The sequence below is a fragment of the Manis pentadactyla genome, chromosome 5 (assembly GCF_030020395.1).
Source record: "Manis pentadactyla isolate mManPen7 chromosome 5, mManPen7.hap1, whole genome shotgun sequence".
Classification (NCBI taxonomy): domain Eukaryota; kingdom Metazoa; phylum Chordata; class Mammalia; order Pholidota; family Manidae; genus Manis; species Manis pentadactyla.
In genome coordinates, this window is record NC_080023.1 from 101,170,056 (window position 1) to 101,191,721 (window position 21,666).

Consider the following 21,666-nt stretch of genomic DNA (forward strand, 5'->3'; position numbering starts at 1 on the left):
GACCTCCATTTTCTCAGTTAATAGAATGGACATTTGAAATTTTTGTACTGAGAAAGAAACTGCTACAGTTATTTTAGTTTTATTTCAGGAAGAAAAGAATTCCATTGGATTGAAAATTATAGGTACCATTGGGGAATAAAGGATTTATTAACCAGGAATTAGTTTACTAACCTAGTTAATGTTCAGTGCTATTCCTTCTACGAAAGAGAGACATTCTCCCCTAGTTTCCACAGGAATGAATGAAAGCATGCATGGTGCAGGATTGTTTGTGTGGCTTTCAGCTCTGGAAAGTTGTTGTAGCCTGTGGAGCCAGAGTGAAGAAAAGAAGCTGAAGGCACTTTGATGTCTAAATTCCATTGGTAACTTTTAAGCAAAAATACCAGTAGAGTGAGCTGTGGAAACTGTAGTTGAAGAGAGAGGATGTTTGAAGAAAAATATTCACACAGTTGTTTTAACATTGGACTGATCAAAGAAAACAACATTGGGAGCCATTTTCTACTAAGGAAGAAAAGAGGATGTTTACATTCTTAATTTTTCTTTTCATCCAAGTCCAAGTATGAAGAATCTGAGTCTAAGGCTGTCTGGATGTCCCAGTAATAATTCTTCAGAAAAGCCTTCAGTGAGGAACTACGGAAACCAATAACAGGGAAAGGAAGCTATTTTAATGGGAATGTGGAAAGCTGGGGAGAAGGGGATGAGGATATAGCATAATAAATCCAGAAAGGGAAATACCTCCAAAAATCTAAGTTTTTCTCTGTGGTTCTTAACCACAGGCATAAGCTTCATACTCACGGAGCTGTTTCATAACACAATTGCCAAATGCCACCCTAGACCTTCTAAATCAGGAACTGTACTAGTGGGCCATGGGCATGGATCATTTTTGACAGTTCCACCAGTTATTCTGAAGCATACTTCAGCTGCAGAGCTATTTCTCTAGTGTAATCCACATCTCCCCAGGCCTCACCACTCTGTGTTTACAAAACCACAGCAACAGCAACAGCCCAAATCTCAGGGTCCTCCATGGATAATTACAGGGTCTCATTCACGTATTATTGTAGGGCCCAAATGCACAGCACAGGGTTAGACAACACTCCTTCCCTCATTGAGGTCCTGGCTAGCAGAGCCACGTGAGTGTGGCCCTTAACACTGGCTCCCTGCTCAGAATGCAGGGGAGTTCCCAGAGGGAACCCCTCAAGCTCAAACAGCCTTTGCCAACTCAGCCCCAGGCTATGTTATGCTGGATATGGTGAAAATGATGCTCCTTCAGAGCCCAGCACAGGCTCACTAACAGGCTGCCCCTAATTGTGGATCTGTAGAATCCTTCTCCTTCCCTCCATACCTCAGAACCACTTTACTAAAGCTTATTTATAGCAATTCCTTTTTGTCAGGTACATAATGTCTAGCTATCAAGAAAAAATTACAAGCATACCATAAAGAAGAAAACACAATTTGAAGAGATAGAGCAACCATTAAAAGCAGACATGGCAAGGATAAGGGACAGGGAATTTAAAACAACTCTGATTACTACAATAAAGACTTTAATGCATAAAGTAGAAAGCATGCAAGAACAGATGGACAATAAAAGCAAAGAGATGAGAATTCGAAGAAAGAACCAAAAAGAGATGCCAGAAATAAAAAACACTATAACAGGAATGAAGAATGCCTCTGATGGCTTGTTGGTGGGCCGGACAAGCTGAGGAAAGAATCTGTGAGCCTGAGGTTGTATCAACAGAATCTTCAAAGCCTGAAAAACAAAAAGGACAAGCTCTCAGCGAAACCAAACAGACTATCCAATGACTGTGGGACAAGTACAGAAGGTGTAACGTGCATGCAATGGAAATCCCAGGAGGAGAACAAAGAGATGGAAACAGAAAAAATATTTGAAACAACAGTAACTGAGAATGCCCCTAAATTCAGGTCAGGTGACAAACCACAGATCCAGGAAGCTCAGATACATGCCAAGGTATCTATATTTTGGCAATATCCTTTTCAAATTAAGGAAAATCAGAAATAAAGGAAAAAATCCTGAAAGAAGCCAGAGGGAAAAAACACTTTACCTAAAGAGAAACAAAGAAAAGAATTACATCCGACTTCTCAGAAACCAATCAAACAAGAGGAGAGTGGAGCAGAATATTTAATGTGTTGAGAGAAAATTATTGCTTTCCTGTAACCTGTATCCTGTTTTATCACCTTGGCCCCTGAGACCCATGATGGGTCTGAAAACAGATCCCTAAGATGTTCCTGAAGACACTGTCTCCATCAGCATTTAGACTAACTCCATGGATAATAAAAAAAGACCACATCTTATCCACTCATATCCCTTGCCATCTCTGTCTCCAGACAACCTCCGCTTTGGAGACATTTCCTATTATATAAACTACTTCATCCAAATAGCCTCTTTGAGCTGCACATTTTTATCAAACACACACCAAAATTCCAATCCCAGTTTAAGTTGAGATGAGATCCCTCATACGATTGTAATTCTTCTACGAAAATACCATTTCTTCCAAGTTACCTAAACTCTAGCTAAGTCTAAGGGAATCTCAAGGTCTTAGATCAAGTGAGTTGCTAAATGCCAACCTCTATAGTCACCCAGAAAATGCTGGTAACACCTGCATTTTCAAACCCAAGGCCCAAGCGCCATTTTGACTGCCACGTGGATAAGAGAAGGGAAAGGTAAGAGGGCATTTGGTAGAAAATGTATTCTCAGATCCCAACCCTAGAAACCACATGAAGTCGCCTGTATCCTGTCCAGGCTTCCTGATCTGCTTGCTCCCTGTCTCAGCCCACTTCCCAAATCTTCTCATCAGAGCTTTTCATCTTTGCAAGTGTCTCCGCCATTCAGCCTGTTCTTTAGCCAAAAGTTGGTTGTCAATTTTGGCTCTTCTTTCTCTTTCCTCTCACCTCCCAGAGCAAATCTATCAGAAAGGCCCATCGGTTCTACAAATTTCTACTGATACCGCTCTCACCTTCTCTGCATCCCTGCGGGCCCCAGTGCAGATGACATGATTTGCGGAGATGAATGCAAAAACCACAACTGATTTCCTCAAATCCACTTTTGTAACTGGAATTTTTTTTCTATGGTACAATCAGAGTCGTTTTTTTTAATGTCTGCTTTCCCTCTTTTAAAAATTTAAAAATATTCCTGAATCCTCTTACGGTCAAGGTCTTCAACTATAAATTCAGTATAATGATTTCTACACTAGTAGAAGAATTTGAGAGAATATGAATATATAGAAGGAGAATCTTATATAAAGAGTTTTATGTAATACTTTATTTGGCATGTGTCAGAAGTTACTGTTTCTATTTTCTTCTCTCTAAGATAACTGAGGGGCTTGGGCCAAATGAAGAAACAGAAGTCCATTCTAGTTCTAAACTCCTGTGACTGTAAGTCACTAAAAGAGGCTGGGTGCAGCTAAATTTTAAACTTGTTGCCGTAATCTTTGGATTTTCTATTGGTAATAAAAAGTTGAATCACACTAGACACAGATATGACTCACATTACACTATGCCAGCGGTGATGAAAGTCACTACTGTCTACATAGTGCCCTTGACCAGCCCCGGCTCTGTCACCTTTTTTATGACTGGGTCATACCTTGCTGATGGATTGCTCAGGCTAGGGAGTCAAAAGTAGAGAGTCAGTGCTTCAAATAAGCCAACTCTTAAAACAAACTGAAATAAGGGATTTAATATAAGCACCACTCACCTCATCTTCACCTCAAACAGGGGTGGGGGGCGGAGAGTTTCCAAAGGAGGAAGCAATGGGTCATGTTTTTCAAGTTAACCCTGAAGGAGGGAGAAAGGAACAATCAGAGAGGCATATCAGAGGGTCCCTTCCAAGAAAGATGATGCTTTTTACCTGAACTGAACTGAATTGAATTTAAGGAGCCTCCTGAGTTCTCCTCCACAGGAATCTGAGGGTCAAGACACTGGGTAATGAGAAGTTGCTAGTATTTCTTCTGTTTACTTGAGCTGTTTCATGTCTTGTGGGCCCATGACAAACAGGACCAGGTAGCTGGTTACTGGGCTGGCTCCTAGGTGTGACTACTGGGAAAGGAAGAAAAGCAAAGAATACAGAATATACGAGGAAAATACTGTCCTTTAGCACCTTGTGTGAAACATACATCTGTATCTTCTTCCAACTGCATAAGTCTATGTTTTATTCTTTCCCTGATCCTTTCAGATTCTAAACTCCTGCTCCATCATCCCATTCTTGAAAGGAACCTCCTGGATCAATGACCCATTACATGCTCAGTCATCCCTGGAGTGTCTGCAGACATGGGAATCACACCACTTCCTTTTCAATCTGTAATAAATAAATATATCATTCTCCATGAATGAAACATTAGTTTATTTGCTTAAGATAAATAAATACATACATGACTGCAGTTTGAAAACTCTCCACAAAGCTGGCTCTTACAGTGTGAATCTCAGAGTTTTCTTCTGTAAATTACAGGTAGAATGCCTACCTTGTTGGTTGTTATAAGAAACTGAAAGTTATGAATGAAAAACTTTATATTATGCTTGACACAGAGTCGGCAGTTATCTTTTCCCTTAATGGAAATTCAATGATAGCCCAAATTTGGACATTAATATTTCAGGTATATCCCCAGAATGAGCATAAGGATTTTTCTAATTGTCCATAGCTGATTGTCCCAGTAAACATGTTTTAAAATGTCCTGTAATTGATGAAATCCATTAGATTTCCAAGGACATATTTGGCTTTCTATTATGAATTCTAATACTTGAAAAGCTAGGGGGAAAGTCTTCTGTAACAGGGTATGTCACATACATGCTCTGTTTTTGCTTATTTATACTAAATAGCCTCTAACCTCCAGCCCACTATGCTGTACAAGATTTATTTACAAACCTTCAGCCAGAGTAGAGTTCCATGAGTTCTGAGTATGCATGAACTTCCCTCCAGCAAATTACTTTGGGTCAGTATTTCTGATGTGACTTTGATTCAGCATGTTTGTCTACTCAAATATAGAAAATACATAGATATAAACAATTTTTTGTCCACTGAGAGTGAATCTCATTTAAGTGCATGCTATTTAGAAGAAAGACTAAACTTATTGAAATATTCCTATATGGGTTATAATTAAATGTGTAGATAGTGACATGATCCTGACATACTAAGCAAGTGAGGAAGTCCCATAATTTTCAAAATATTTAGTGAGCTCAGTTGATCCATATTTTGAAGAGTCATCAAATTTCTCCCCATGGATTTGTATGAATCACACACAAACCCTAATTCACATAATTTTTCTATATTTTAAGGTGTAGGCAAATTGGGGTTCCTTTTGCTAAGTAAACTAGACATTATTCTTCAATACAACTGTCATGTGACAGCTTTAGCTGACTAACCTTGTGTTCTCACCAAGATACAATACTATGTGGAAAGAAATTATTTTTATACGAGGTATAGGGAAAGGTGTTCTAAATGCACAGAAATCTTCATCCCAATCTTAAGTATTTAATCAGGTCTTTTCAGCACACTAGCATACTGAAAAACAAGGTGAGCATATTTGAAAGCAACTTTCATTCTTTTCATTCAATTTGATACTATTCTTTGTAGAACTTTATAGAATTATTTCCTAAATGAGATATTAATATATGAAACGTCATATAGTCAAGAAGCTACTTCCTGCATAAATCTGACTCACCTGGAAATTTTGAAACTTAATGTTTTATTGATTCTGCTTGAGACAACCAGCTGTGTATAATGATAACCATAAGCGTCTATAGAACACTTTACACTATTTAAAATGCTTCTACAAACATTATCATTTATTGTTTAATCACAAATAATTATAAACTTGAATAAATCCTTTGGATTGGTCAAAATGTAGAAAAAAGCTAATTCAGATTCCAAATAACTTTAATCAGCATTTCATTGATAAGGAAGTAGAGCATTTTACAAGAAAATAAGTATAGGTTTTGAACAAATATGTCAGAAAAGTAGTTTTTCAATTAAACATAAAAATGCATATACTATGGCAAGACTACTATCAATGTTATTTAGTTCACTCTTAAATATATAACTGCATTAGAGCTTGAATGGGATCAACTGAGGCACTGGCCACACATCATTTGGGGACTAAAGTCTGATACATGTAAGCTAGGTTAGAAATTCCATAAGGACAGAAGGCCCAGAAAGGAAGTGGAGGGTATGAACTATTGTTCTTAAGAAGTACAGAGTCATAGCCGGGGAAACCAAGTATGAATAACAGAACCACAGTCCTGAGCAGGGCTGACCATGAAAGGCGTATCCAAGGTACGACTGGAGGGGAATGGGATACATGGGAAGTCGGGGTACTGCTGGGTGAAGAGTTGGAGCGTAGGTCCGTGCATGACCTGTGCACGACCTCATGGGTCAGCTGATACCGAGGTACAGGGGTGGACTTCACTTAAAGGTGTATTTTGGGAAGGACAGAAAACAAAATAGATCAAGTGTTAGTTTTAAATGCATACCTGGTTATGGTAGTAGTTATTACAATTCAGTTGTACATGGAGATTTGTTTTCTTACCCAGAATGCATTATTATCCAGGTAATTGCTGACTTCCGCATATTGACTTGAAATATTAGCCCAACAAAATTTAAGAAATCAGATTCTGTAATTAACATTTATAAGTAATTAGAATGATTATTATGTATTAAATCCTAAATAAAATTACTTATATGTCATTTTGAAGAGGATAAAGTTTAAATCCTTCATCCTCGTAAATAAAAAGAAGAGAAGTATTTTCTAAAAACACTGGGCCTAGAACTTTGACTGATGTATGATAGTGAAAATTACTTGTTACTTGAGCATGACCTAATTCAGATTTGTTGCAATTTGGAGTGACTCATTTAATAGTCTTATCGTGGCACTATTAGGAAGTAAAAAAATATTACTATAACCCATTATAATTTTTTTATTCTCCTTTTCACCCACATAACACTATATAATTCCAGCAAAATCATTTACATGATCCTGAGTACTGATTTTAATTACACATCTAGGGACTTTTTAGAGAAGAGTTGTACTTAATTGTCCCTCCTTTTGAGTTTCACAAAGGGTAGCTCTGTCTCAGGCCAGTTTCAAGCTGTAATACATGAATCTCTCTGAAAAATGTCCTGAGATATTTCTGTGTCTTCTGAAGTTAATGGAAATAACTTTGCATTAGATAATGTTGACTGATGGAAGAAAAATACTATGGTGGAAGAAAAACTATGGTAGAAGAACAGCTCAAAGGTAAGTTTTCAAAATGCTTATCTCAAAGGATTCAAAGTGAAATTGTCTGATACAAAAAATCAAACTGTAAACTAGTGGTAAGAAAAGAAACTAAAAAGCATGCTAAAAGAACAGAAATATGCTACGGCTTCAAGGGAAATTTCAAGAATAAAGGATAACTACTAAGGACCTAAAAAATCAAAAGTTGTGCTTGACTGCAGGTTGTCACCACTGTGGGCCTTAAATTAAATAGTTGAAATAACAGTTTATTCAGAGACAAGCATATGGATTAGAAAAATAAAATTAAAACACCCACAACTAAAAAGAATATAAAGTATCTGTTTTCTTCTCTTCTCCTGACCCCTACCTCACGGTTGGAGGTTGAACTTCCTATTTATTGGCCGAGGAGGAGAAATCAGATATCACTCCAAAGGCTGACCTGACTAGGGCAGGAAACAGTTCTGGGAAGAACACAGTCTTTGTAAGTCTCTTGACAACTGGTTTCTTTCGGCCCCTTCTTTCCTGCGCACTGCCAGCCAGTGCACACACAGAGCCGCCTGCCCGAGTCCCAGCGCAGCCACCAATGTGGCTGCTGCAGACACAAGAGGTTGGGAGACAGGCTGATGTTCATTCAGTTTAAGTCTGATCAGCATTGACTGGGTTTTCCAGAGGGAGTAGGGAGCTTGCTTTCTCTTCTAAGCCCAGGACAATGTTTCTGCACTCTGAGAGGCTGCGTGGCAAACTTAATAAAAATTTAACGTTAACTATATGTTCATTCATATGTGGATAGGTGTTTTCCAATATCCAAAAACTGCTGAAAAATGCACACATTTACTCACACACATTAGTAGGGAGGCAGAGACTGATTGAGTTGCAGGAAGCTCAGTTTAATTTTCAAACTACAAAGATGGCAAATCTTAGAGTGAGACTGCTTGAAACCTCATCCAGGCCAGAGGTTTTCATCATGGCAGTGTGGGAATAATCAGGAAAAGTCTGTGAGAGGCTTTGGCCCCTCAGCACCTTAGCGTCAACGGAGGACCATGGTGTCAGCAGTTAGCTGTCCTCCTCTTTGCCTCATCCTCACCTGCCACCACACAGACACCCACGCAGGAATTCACGAATAGCAATGTCTTCTCTTCAATCCTTGGCGCCTGCCGTATTGAGGTCGGTGGTCCTACATTCATCTTCCTTCTCTTTCCTCAGAACTAGAGTCAAGATTTGAGCGTGTACACAGACACACAGAGGCAATCACCTAAATATTCATCTGGCCAACAGTCCAGCAAATTCCAGTCCTCTCAGGAGTAACTAGTCACCTCATGTCTTTTGGAAGGCTCTGCTCCAACTGAAGCCCAACATTTTGTTTATATTCCACTGGTTATCTTCCAAAGGAACATTCTCAAATGTGCTCATCGTGACATAGTACCTCTGTGGAAATACATTTCAAAATTGTGAGAAATGAAGGCTTTGTCATAGAAAGAGGGGTTATTATCCAACCAAAAGATGTTTTTGATTCTTTGTATAAGTGGACAAAATACAAGATTTTTAAACATTTTAAACAACTTACAATAGTGTTTCTAGCCCCTCTGCCATATACAAAGTTAAGCAGATCCACCTTTATGTTAAATGGATATTTGAAACCTATAAATATAAACAAATTTCATTTCAGTTAATTGTTTTGACCTCTTCCTGCTGCAGCACTTTTTGGAGAATTGCTAACAAACAGTAAAAAATGATTTGCATTTCAGAGCCCTTTATTTCCCCAATCATGCACTAGGGTGGGTTGTAATGAATAATGGAAAGATTCAATGGCAGGAAGGCAAAAAGAGAATAAAGAAAAGTAACAATGGAGATAATAAACAGCTCCATAAACTATTTCATTAATCCTTAAATGACTGAGGATTGATTATTACTGAGCTCATTTTTTTGTTTGTTTCAATTATGGACTAGAAAAGGGTGACTTTGCTGAGTATCATAGCATGATTGGAAAGAGGCTTGCTCAAAATGCTTAAGTCCCTATTTTTTCCTTAAATGGATGTCAACACTGGAACAATTTTGAATGATATATCATTGAGAAAAGAAATTAAGTAAGATTTCAGTTTCTTCTCTAAACATATTTTCATGAAAGCAAATTGGAAATAATGGAACTCAAGGACTTTACTGCTGGTCTCAGTCACTGGATTTTTGGCATTTGCATGTAAACAAATAACTCTAAAATGACATAAGTGCTATATTCAAAATATATGTCCTGGGAAGACAGATGACAAGACATATCAACAGCAATTAAGATATATATTCTTACACGTTTTAGGACCCACTTTCAATCTAACTAACAGTCAACAGTCAACAAATATTTATTGAGCACATATTATATGCCTGACATTTGCAGTTTAACAATGCCAACTATTATCTCAAATTCTCTTTTAAAACAAAGATTATTAAATAAATGGGATTAACAGAGAGAGCCAATAATTTATTTGCCTTGGGAAGATGAGAGGGAGAAAAATTTCAGAGACCTGGTTAGGACCAGAGGTGAGCTGGTAAATGTTTAAGAACTGTCTCCCAGGGTATTAAAAAAAAGGAGTCCTGCTTTGTAATGTTTGCTAACTAATGTGGTGTAAGTACATTAGTACTTACCCCTAAGTTTTCATTATAATTTTTTTATTCTCCTTTTAACCTACATAAGACTATATAATTCCAGCAAGGTCATTTACATGTAATTAACATTGTGATTCCAAGCTACCAGGCTGACATCACGGAATGAGGAAGAGATGCCCACAACCCGGTCTCCTGATGCAGCAGTATAAACCCGCTCCAACACATCTGGTTGCACCACCAAACAGTAAGTCTTAACTCTAGAAAATATTGTGGTTTTTCTTCTATTAAAGAAAAATGCACCAGAAATTAACTCCTGGAGGCTCACTCAACGCTCTTCTGTGGAGCATGCCCAGCATGGCTTGCCCATGTCTTATGTCAGGTGGATGACCAACAGGTGGCTGGACATAGTAGCCTAAGAAGGTACCATTAGAAATTATACTTTCTAATATTTATTTTTTGCTAGGTTTAATGTAAGGCACCAAAATGATCAAAGACTTTCTGATATACTCCTATAAGTATTCTCCATTAATTCTACTCAAGATGAAATTGATGCATCTTACACAATACAGTGTCTGAACAATTCATAGCAAGTCGTAAAACTCAGGATTGCTTGGTGATGAAAAGTCAGACTTTTGGTTAAATGGCTAAATATTTTATTTAAAATGTCTCAACTAGATTTAGAAGCATGTGAGACATTGTTTCCTTTTTCTATTTCCTGAAGTATAACTCCCAAAACTAGAATGTGTTTTGAAAAGACAAAGATTAAACACTGCAGGGAATTAAGTCTGCACTCATGTGCAGACACCTTTTTCTTTTTGCATGGCTTTGTGAGTTTTGGAAATCTAGAATTTCTTATGTTGTGTTTGAAAATGAGTCAGGTGAAAATGCAACTTGAAATAGAGAAGATGGTAATCATCAGAGATCTACTTACCGGCACCTACATAACTGGGTCAGCAAGAGGCTAGGAATGAATGTGTTTGTAATGGAAAGAGGAACTTTTCTGGAATATTTAAATAGCTGATACTATGTCATTGTCTTGGAGACCCATGTGGTACAATCAGTCACTGTGTCAGATGAGGCTTGAGGAAGGAATCCCAGATGGAAAAGTCCAAAGCAGGAGGCTGCTATCTAGAGAAGAGCTGGTGGTTGTGCTTTGAAACCTGGACAGCAAGAGACCCCTGGAAGGGCTGATTGCAGAAAGGAGGAAAGCACCAGGAACCCCACTTCTGTAAGTGGGGAAGCAGCTTACAGAAAGGGAAAAATTGCAGCCCCTTCAGCTGCTGGATGACATTGCTACTGGATGGTTTGGAATTTACCTATATCCTTTTATAGTTACTGATTTCTTTTACTATTTGTATATTTGATTTTAAGCTAATCACCCACACAATGAGTCACATAGTAATCTGTAGTTCTGTCATGCCTCCTTTCAGGAAATTTTTATTCACCAAAAGCTGTAAGACTAAATGACTCGTCTGTGGTGTGTGTGTTACAGAAAACTTCCTTAAACCGCTGAAAGCCGACTGTGCAATTTGTGCATTATCGTGCTTCTTGCTTTTGCTTTCCTTCTGGTTTCCTTTAGGCACCTTTTCTCCATGGTTGGTGCCTTTTCTAGAGCCAAAGCAAGGGGAAGGCAAGACTGCAAACTCAATGCAGCCAGATTATTAGAACACATTGAGAAGGGTAAGAAAAACAAATTGTCAACAAAAGGGCTTTGGAAATCATCTATGAATATAATTGACTCACATTATAAATCATCCTTTTCTCTAGCACAGTGCTGTCTGCTAGGACTTTCTGTGGTGACATAAATGTTCTGTATTTTTGCTGTTCAATGCAGGCACCACTATTGCAGCTGTATAACTAGACTTTTATTGTATTTCATTTTAATCATTTTAAATGTAAACAGCCACATGTAGCTAATGGCTACAGTGCTGGTCAGCACAGCCCTCCAATAAGCCTCTCTAGTTATCACTTGCAGCTGTACAATACCATTTCATTCATTCCGAAAGTACTAAATTTAGAAATCGTGATTATTTGACTGATAGAACTAGTCTTACATTGACTTTCTGAAACATGAAGAGAATAGCTAATAATCTGATTAATAATGTAAAAGACATTGTAGATCAAAAGTTTAACTTCCATAGCAGCAGGAACTCATTACAAGAACAAGTTTAGAACTATTAAAACTATGTGAAAGTTAATGTAGATAATAAATTTGTTAGATGATGAATCACTCTTATTATTCATTGATGTGAAGCAGGTTTAAGTGAACCTTTATTGGGAAAGGGATGCACAGATAGCTACTGAAACATGATTTCTGTGTCTGTGAGGGTGTTTCTGGAAGCAGTTAGCACCTGAATTAGTGGGCTGAGTTAAGAGATCTGCCCTCATCAACGTAGGTGGACGTCACCTGACCAGCTGCAGGCCCAGACTGAACTAAAAGACAAGGGAGGGCAAATTCTTGTCTCTCTCCTTGAACATCCTTCTTCTCCTGCCCTTGGATATTAGAGCTCCTGGTTTTGAGACCTTGTGATTCTGGGACCTTCATCATCAGCTCCCCATATTCTCAGGCCTTCAGACCCAGAGCAGCTTTCCTGCCCAGGCTGCACATGGCAGGTCATGGGACTTGGCCTCCAGAAACACATGAGCCAATTCCTGCAATAAATCTCATCACACATATATCCTACTGGTTCTGCTTTCTGGAGAACCCTGCTTAGTTTAACTCCTTTATAGTTAGATATACATTCATTAATTTATTCAAATGGTATGCCAGACACTGGAGCAGTGCTGGAGATTTTTAAAAAGACTTGCCCTCAAGAAGCTAATTTTTGTTCTGGGATTAAATATGTATTTTGCTTATAAAGTTTAATATTAATATAAACATTAACATATTTGCCACCTGGAACATATGCAAGGGCATTAAACCATTTAATGTCCCAAAAAAGCTCATTTTTATTTTTAAAGATGTCACCAGCACATTATCTGATGTATTTCAAGTTTCTTACCTTTCACATAAATACTGAACTTTTCCCAGATGTGTACAAAATAATGAAATGTTGAATAGTTTATTTAACTGTACTCTCTGTATATCAAATATTTAAGGTTTCTGCTACATTTTTAGATTACAATAAGCTTAAAACTTTGCAATAAAACTCTTAAACCATGGTTTAGTTTTATATATATATATATGATATATGTATATATGTGATATATATCATATATATATCAATTACTACTGAACTAATATAAGTACTATATTCTTCATAAATACTATAGGTTTAACTACACTTACATAACCTTAAGAATAACTGTAAGTATAAGTGCTGATGGTTTCTTCTTTTAATTTCTTACATTAGTTATTACTTTAACACCTAATATGTACTATGATTAACAAAAATGATGAATTGATTTGCACATAGTGAAAGGGATTTAATATGTTAGGCTTTCCAGGAATATTGAGCATGAGCTATGGAGCCAGTCTGCTCAATTTCCAGCTCTCCTACATTCCAGGTATAACCTTGAACAAGTCATTAAACTTATTCATGCTTCAATTTCCTCACTGGGACAGTAGAAAATAATATTTGCCTCTTCATAGTGCCATTGTGAAAATTTCATAAAAAAGATTTCTGAAAAGTACTTTACCTAGTTCCTGACAACAACAAGTGCTTAATAAAATTTTATTATTACTGTTGGGAATATTTCAAGGCAAACTAAATATATTTGGGACCCTGTGTCACCTACTTAGGGGAGATATTTGAGGAGGGGTAGCTTGCCGGTGTTCATGATTATTATACTATTCCAGGCAGTATCTGTCTTTGCAGAAAACTAATCAGAGCTTAAATACTGGAAGACTTTTACTCTTGGTATCTAAATTTGTAGATATAAGCTTCCAGTATTTTAATTTCCTTACAGAATGTTAATTTCCTTATTTTCTTCTTGGTACAAGATTGGAAAATCCATACTTTTTGCAATTTCTATACTATATTTTGAACAATATTTGACGTGGAGTCACTGCAGAAGAAGTTCCCCATATTGAAAACAAAATTTATTTTCTCTGTAGGACCTGTGCATATGAAACTCACCAATAAGGGCTTTACCCTATATGCATATAAAGTCAGTGAATGGAAACATTTCCGTAATAAATACTGCCCTAGGAAGGGTGTAATATTTGAGAAAGGCTCCAATCCAAAAGCATGATCAGAAATTTTCAAGTACAGCACTGAACTAGATCTCTATGCCACCATGCATGCAGTAAACAGATTTAGCTGGCAAGGCAAATCAAATTAGGAAAACTGAACATCACAGTAATGTTGCCAGTTTCTCAAGCTTCAAAGATATACATCTTTGAATTCACACATAAGTTAATATTATAGTATACAGAATGTTCCATGTGCTTGGTTCAAACCCTGCATTGGAAGGTCTGCACTTGTGATTCTGCTCCTCACTTACATGCTTCTAAGAGATTTGAAGGAAATAATTGACTCCAAACTGGAGAGCTACATAGGGAAATGTGCACATTAAGTCAAGTGTGCTTTTAAACCCTATTTCTATTTTTATTTGGTTTTGGAACCATTAGCTGCTATAACAAACAAACTTACGAGTGTATGATACCTCAAATACAGTAGACATTTACCTCCCACTCATGTTAAGTGCAGAATAGGAGTTTTTGTTTGACAGATGGTCTCCTTTGAGCAGAAATTCAGAGACGCAGACTTCTTCCAGTTTTGACTCCCTTATTTTCAAAATGTCGTTTCCAACATGGCCATGCTAATCTCCAACCAATCAAAAGGGAAAGGAATAAATGGCATCACGTGGAAAGGCTTCCTGGGCCAGAAAGCTGGGAAATGCAGCCTGAGATGAGCTTGGGAAGACAGGCAGCAGCGCCACACGCTTCCTGATGGCCTGCAGCCCTCAGCCTGGGGTTTCCTCCCCTCGGTCACCAGCTCGCTCCCTGCTGCCTCCGTAGCCCCTAGAATTGCTGGAAGAAAGTAGTCGCATTAATTAATTCCCATTTATGTGTCAGTCCTGGGTATGCAATTTAAAAGCCGAAGCCTGGAGCATGATTGCGCCATCAATACACAAAAGGACCAGTTTTGTGTTTTTCCATTTTGTTTTTTGTTGTTGTTTTGGGGGCTTTGGTAGAACAAGATTAAAAAATACCTTAAGCAAGAGCTCCTCAGTCTACAAATAAGGAAAGTTCTAAAGCAGCAGTCGATTTCCTAGAAAATGATGTGGAGGATGCAAATTAAAGAAAATATATTATAATAGCATCTATTCAATTCTGCTTTTTTTCCCCTCGTCTCTTTAGCTATTCACAGTGTAAAGTAGTGGCAGGTTGGTGTCTCTACTGGTATGAGGTGAAAGATGTACCTTATCACACCAACAACAAAGACTATGTGTCTTAATTCCTATGCTGAATTAGCACATACAACAGGTCTGAGGGCAACATGGTCCCGAACTGAAATCTTGCCTTTCTCCACAAAGCTGCTCCATATTCTTTCCCTTTTCTGCTGGTGCAACTCTGTCCCAAGATTTGCACACGACTAAAACTTTAGAGTCATTCTTGACTCTTCTTCTCTCACACCTCTTATCTAAGCTTCCAGAAATCCTATTGACTTGATATTCAAAACACCCAAAACATGAACACTTCTCCCCATCTTCACAGCTGGCGGGAGTCCCCCATCCTCTTTTGCCCTGATTACAGAAACAACCCCCAAACTGATTTCTCTGCTTCTATTTTTGCCAACCACCCACCCCACAATTACTTCCATCCCTCCCCCGCCCCCACACACAGTCTACTCTCAACCCGTGGAGTCGGGGAAAGAGAAAGGCAAAGTGGAAGCAGGGAAATTAGTCAGGAGGCTACTTGAGCGATCCCAGTAAGCACTAATGAGGCTCTCCCTGCTCTCCCTCTCCCTCAGTCGGCTTCAGCCGTAATGGCCTCACCTCTGCTTTTGAACAGACTAGGTGTTCTATCACCTGCCTCCCTACAGTCACCTTCTCAGCAAGGTATATCCTGAGTGTCCTATTAAATATCGCAATGCAATTCCCATACTCCTACCCAGAATTTTCAAAACATCTAAAACTGATTTTTCTTTTTCTTCTTTTTAATTGAAGTATATTTGACATACAACATTATATTAGTTTCAGGTGTGCAACAAAATAATTCTATATTTGTATACATTGCAAAATGATCACTGCAATAAATCTAGTTAACATCTGTTATCACAATGGTTACCAAAATATTTTATTCCCTGCGATGAGCACTTTCAAGATCCACTTTCTTGGCATCAGTCAAATAAGCAATACAGTATTAACCAGAGTCACCATGCTGTACATTACATCTCCTTAACTTATCTATTTTATAACAGGAAATTTGTACCCTTTCACTGCTTTACCTTCATGCATTTTGCCCACTCCCACTCCCTCATCTGTATTTGTGAGATCAGGTTTTTTTTTTAATTTAAGATTTCACATGTAAGTGAGATCATAGAGTATTTGTCTTTGTCTGACTCATTTCACTGAGCACAATGCCCTCAAGTCTCACCCATGTTGGTGCACACCGTGAGATTTCATTCTTTTTCATTGTATCCATCTGCCACATATTCTTCATCCACTCATTTCTTTATCCACATCAAGGAACAGCTAGGCTGTTGTTTCCATGTCTTGGCTATTATAATTGCAGCTGCAATGAGCACGGGGTGGGGTTAGGTATATATCATTTCAAATTAGTATTTTCATTTTCTTCACATAAATACCCAGAAGCAGTATGGCTGGATCATATGGTAGTTCTATTTTTAAGTTTTTAAGGAACCTCCACACTGTTTTCCATAGTGGCTGCGCTAATTTACACTCTCACCAAGAGTGCATAAGTGTTTTCTTTTCTCTACATCCTCACCAATGCTTGCTATTTCTTGTCTATGCGATAATTGTCAGGTATAAGATGCTACCTTATTGTGGCCTTGGTTTTCTTTTCCCTTATGATTTGTGAAGTTGAAGACCCTTTCATATATCTGCTAGTCATCTTATGTCTTCTTTGGAAAAATGTCTATTTGGAGCCTTGGCCCATTAAAAAAATTTTTTTGTTCTGCTATTGAGTTGTATGAGTTCTTTGTATATTTTGGATATTAACCCCTTATCAGATACATGATTTGCAAATATTTTTTCCCATCTAATAAGTAGCCTTTTCATTTAATTGGTGGTTTCCTTTCCTGTGCAAAAGTTTAGTGTATCAAATTCAAAAAGTCATCATGGAGAATGATGTCAAAGAGCTTACCTGATGTTTATCTTTTATATAATATACAATGTCCTCTAACATGCTTTATAATTTTCATGGGCTTTATGTTTATCATTTGCCTCTCTTCCACAAAGTAAGCTCCACAAGAGCAGAGATTTCTTTTGTCCTTTTTTCCCTTTGCTGTTTTTCCATACCTAGTAGAGTACCTTGCATATAAGAGACACCGTAGAAATATTTATGTTAAGTTAATTTTCTATAAAGCAATATCAATATATCAATTTAAAAATTGATGATCCTATGAGTTTCAAGCTTTCTAGGTCACACTTACATGATAGAGAAGTTAAATAACAATTCTTGGGACCAAATTTCTCAAGGTGGGTTTGATAGAAAACTAATCTCACTTACCTTAACAGGTAAGTTCAATAATACATGGCATTCCATAACTTCTTCTCAGAGATCTGCAAAGTATTATGTTCTCTGAGATAGTCTGCTGTAAAGAAACCTGTTTATCTCTAATCTGGCATTTCCCAAATTTACTTAATATACCTCTTTTTCTCAAGCAGCTATTAGTATCCCACGGAATTACTGCTCTGAGGAGACAGCATTGCTCTAGAGCAATCATTTAAAAATAATAATATCCATATAAATTTAACCCAGAACTGTAAGGTAGACTCAGCATATGAATGACATGTTGTCATTGTAATATAGTATATCAGCTACATAAAAGATAAAAGCCACATGATCATCTCAGTAGATACAGACAAAGCAATTCACAAAATCCAGTATCTTTTCATGATAAAAACATTTAACACATGATGAATAGAAGGGAACTTCCTCAACCTGCTAAAGGACTTCTACCAAAAAACAAAGAAATCAAACAAAACCACAGCTTGCTTCAGACTCAGTGGTGAAAAACAGAACTTTCTCTGTATGACCAGGAATAAGAAAAGAATCTTCATTTTCACCACATCTATGCAACATTAAAGTGGACATACTATCCAGAGCAGTAGACAAGAAAAGGAACAGGAGCATCTGCTTGGAAAGGAAGAAGTAAAATCATCTTATTTTCAGGTTACATGATTTTTGTGTCAAACACACACCCACACATACACAATTAGAGCTAATAGATGAGTTCACCATTGTTGCTGGATACAAAGTCAGTAACAAAAATCAGTTGGATTACTATACACTGGCAATGAACAAACTGGAAATAACCTCAATTCCATTGCAAATAGCATGTAAAAGAATAAGACACTTAGGAATAAATCTAACAAAAAAGTGTAATGTAAGTAAACTGAATATTACAAAACATCATTAAAAAATATCCATGAAGGAGAGATTGAAGATGGCGGTGTGAGAGGTAAGACAGAGAAATCCTCCCCAATCCACAAATAGTTCAAAAATATAGTTAATTAATACAACCAACCCTAAAACAGCAACAAGGAAGAAGGCTGAACCAGACTGCATACAAACCTCACGAACAAAACAGTCCTCACGAAACAGGGTAACGTATGAAAGCTTTGATCCAGTGGGACCCAGGCCGTTCCCCCACCCCAGCTCACCATTGGGAAGAAGAGAAACGGAGCAGGGAGAGGGTGGAATCTGGGACTGCTGAACACCTAGCCCTGGAGATATGCTTTGTGAGCAGAAATCCACACTGTGTGGTGCTCTGGATGTTGGGGGGCTTGGACAGGTGGAGTGCTTGAGAGACAGATTTCAGCTGTTTGGGGAGGCAGGGATCCACATCCAGCCACTCTGTGTCAGAGGAAAGGCAGGCAGTCTGAGAGACTTCCTAGCAGTGAGAGGGCTGCTAAAGGGGCAGGGTTTGCACGGAGCTTGCTGCATGGGGGAGGGGAGAGCTGGACAAGGTTTTCGAGGTGCACTCAGCCCAGCTGGTTGGGAACTTTGAGGAGCTTCAGGCACTCCATCCACTTGGCAGCCGACTGAGGTCTGAGGCCCCCCATGGTGACATGCAGCATGCTGAGCCTTCCTCCTAGCCTGCCAGTACCGATTTGCAAACCAGCAGTCACTTGCTGGTGTCAGGCCAGCCACAGTAAGGCCCTGCCTACAACAGTTAGGCACGTAAAACACAGAGGCTTACACCTGTGTGCTTGGCCCACTGGCTATGACACTGGAAAGAGGCATCGCAGACGGGAATCAGGAAACAGATCTTTCCTCCCCCCAGGCAGCAGCTCCACTTCCCTATGATCCCCAACCTCACTGCACAGCTGAGCAGCTCCAGAGACTGGAGCTTCTGGGCACTAGTGGGCACCACACAGAAATATGAAACGTCAAAAGAACATGGTTCAGACCAATATCTCACAAACCCCAGAAAAAGGGCCAAATGAAACTGAACTCAACAATCTTCCTGAAAGAGAGTTCAAAATAAAAATTATAAACATGCTTATGGAGGTACAGGAAAATATTCAAGAACTCAGGAACAAATTTAAGTCAGAAACTCAATCATTAAGAAATTCCGTATTTGAAATGAAACATACAATGGAGGGATTTAAAAGCAGATTATATGTAGTAGAAGAGAAGGTAAAGGTATAGAAATAAGAGAAGAGGTATACAAAGAAGCTGAGGCACAGAGAGAAAAAAGAAACTCTAAGAATGAAAGAATATTGAGAAAACTGTGTGACTAAACCAAACAGAACAATATTTGCATTATAGGGGTACCAGAAGAAAAAGAGAGAAAAAGGGATTTAAAGTGTCATTGAGAAGGTAATTGCTGAAAACTTCCCCAATCTGGGGAAGAAGATAGTATCTCAAGCCATGGAGGTACACAGATCTCCCAAAACAAGGGAGCCAAGGAAGACAGCATAACATCAAGACATATAATAATTAAAATGGCAAAGATCAAGGATAAAGGCAGACTTTTAAAAACAGTTAGAGAGAGAAAAAAGATCACATACAAAGGAAAATCCGTCAGGCTATCATCAGACTTCTCAACAGAAACCTTACAGGCAAGAAGGGAGTGGCATTATATATTTAGTGCAATGAAGCACAAGGGCTTGGAACCAAAAATACTCTACCCAGCAAGGTCATCATTTAAATTTGAAGGAGGGATTAAACAATTTTCAGATAATCAAAAGCTGAGAGAATTTACCTCTGGGAGGGGGAGTCGTGCATACACACTAATTCATGTGAGTTCTCTCGAGAAGCCCCAGAAGGCACTGCAAGTTTTAAGATCCTTAGACATGTTTAGTTAAGGAATAGATTCACTAAGCAAAACAATCCGAAAGAGCTGCACCTCCTCAGTGACTAAGGTGCACCAGCTCGAAGTTGCCTCTTCTGCAGAGAATGAAGTGTGGCTCCAGGGTTGGCTCACTAAGTGGCTTTCCAACAAACCTGGACTCGCCAGTGATGCTGTCTTTCTCCCGTGCTAGTGGATGAGTCCCCAAGCACACCGCACATCCTCTGGCTGCCGAGGGAACACACACAGTCTATCTGATTGCGGACGGCTGTCCAGGTCACATGCCCTGCTGGCCAGGCGGCAGGCTGACTGTGACAGTTGTTTGACAACACAGGGGAAGGATGTCCATAGGAGATTGTGGGTGAATGCCAGGCCAAACTTCTTAATTTCCCACTCGTCTCCTTTTATAGACTTGAGAGCTAACCACAAGCAGTTGCCTGCTTTGATAAACGTGGATCATAGAGATGGAAATAAATGCTGCATCTGGCACACATTTTAGGCCTGTTTGTTTGGACAACTGAATGTAAATAGTTGTCTTTTTTGGGTTTGTAATGTCTAACAGGTATTTTTAAAGAATTTATATTTTATCTCCTAATGTTATATAAGTTAACCAATTTTTAGGTAAAACAAATAGCATCTGAATGTTGCTATTTCTTTGTCACTGACTTAAAAAATCATCTGGAAAATTTGCTTCATTTTTAGAGCCTAAATTTTACTGCTGACAAAAAGAGCAATAATTATATTTGTCTTCCCACTTCTTGTGTTCACAAGAAAGCTACTGCACAAATAATGTAAAATATCACTTTGGTGTGACTTTAGCTCAGAAGGAGGGATGCAGGCCTGGGCTAGGACCACAGGGCCTTACAGGGAGCCTTCTTGGGAGCCAAACTTAAAGACTAATTTATCTTCCTACCCTTGTTTAACCTTTGCTCTAATTTTGTTATTTAGCTTTTTACTTGCTATATTATACATATTTTTGTAAGATACCTGCCCCAAACCCTTTCAGAATAAAGCCAGGATATGAATAATCAAGTTTCAATGAAATAGTGTAAACTTTAGTTGGGTTTTCTTGAGCATATGCTGGGTGATTACGGAGATGATGAAACAAGAGAACAGCAGGCAATCCTAAGGCGTTGCTTAGGAGCACCAACTAATAAGCACTTAAAATGCATAAATCACATACAAATAAATAAGGCTGTCCTTAACATTTGCGAGAAATGTTTAATGAAAAAAATGCTGGAAGTGAGAATTAAATATTTGCTAATACACTTTTATACTCACTTTAATACTTTGTGCAGGTACTATTCTGGCTGTTTTACATGTGTGATACGTGTTCTATTATTATCATGACCTCCATTTTTTCCAATGAGGAAACTGAGGGTCATAGTGGCTAAGTACCTCAACTAAAGTCACACTGATAAAAA

At 38.3% G+C, this 21,666-nt stretch overlaps 1 long non-coding RNA gene across 2 annotated transcripts; it reads right to left on the reverse strand.

The window, feature by feature from the left end:
* Positions 1-5,662: 5,662 nt before the first annotated feature.
* On the reverse strand, positions 5,663-20,489 carry LOC130683834 (uncharacterized). Of its 2 annotated transcripts, none has more exons than XR_008997834.1 (3): positions 20,398-20,489; positions 9,929-10,093; positions 5,663-8,642 (listed from the first exon to the last, which is right to left on the reverse strand). It is a non-coding gene; the product is annotated as an uncharacterized LOC130683834 (long non-coding RNA). The 2 variants fall into 2 exon arrangements; XR_008997833.1 differs by lacking the exon at positions 20,398-20,489 and adding an exon at positions 14,443-15,592.
* Between the last annotated feature and the right edge of the window lie 1,177 nt (positions 20,490-21,666).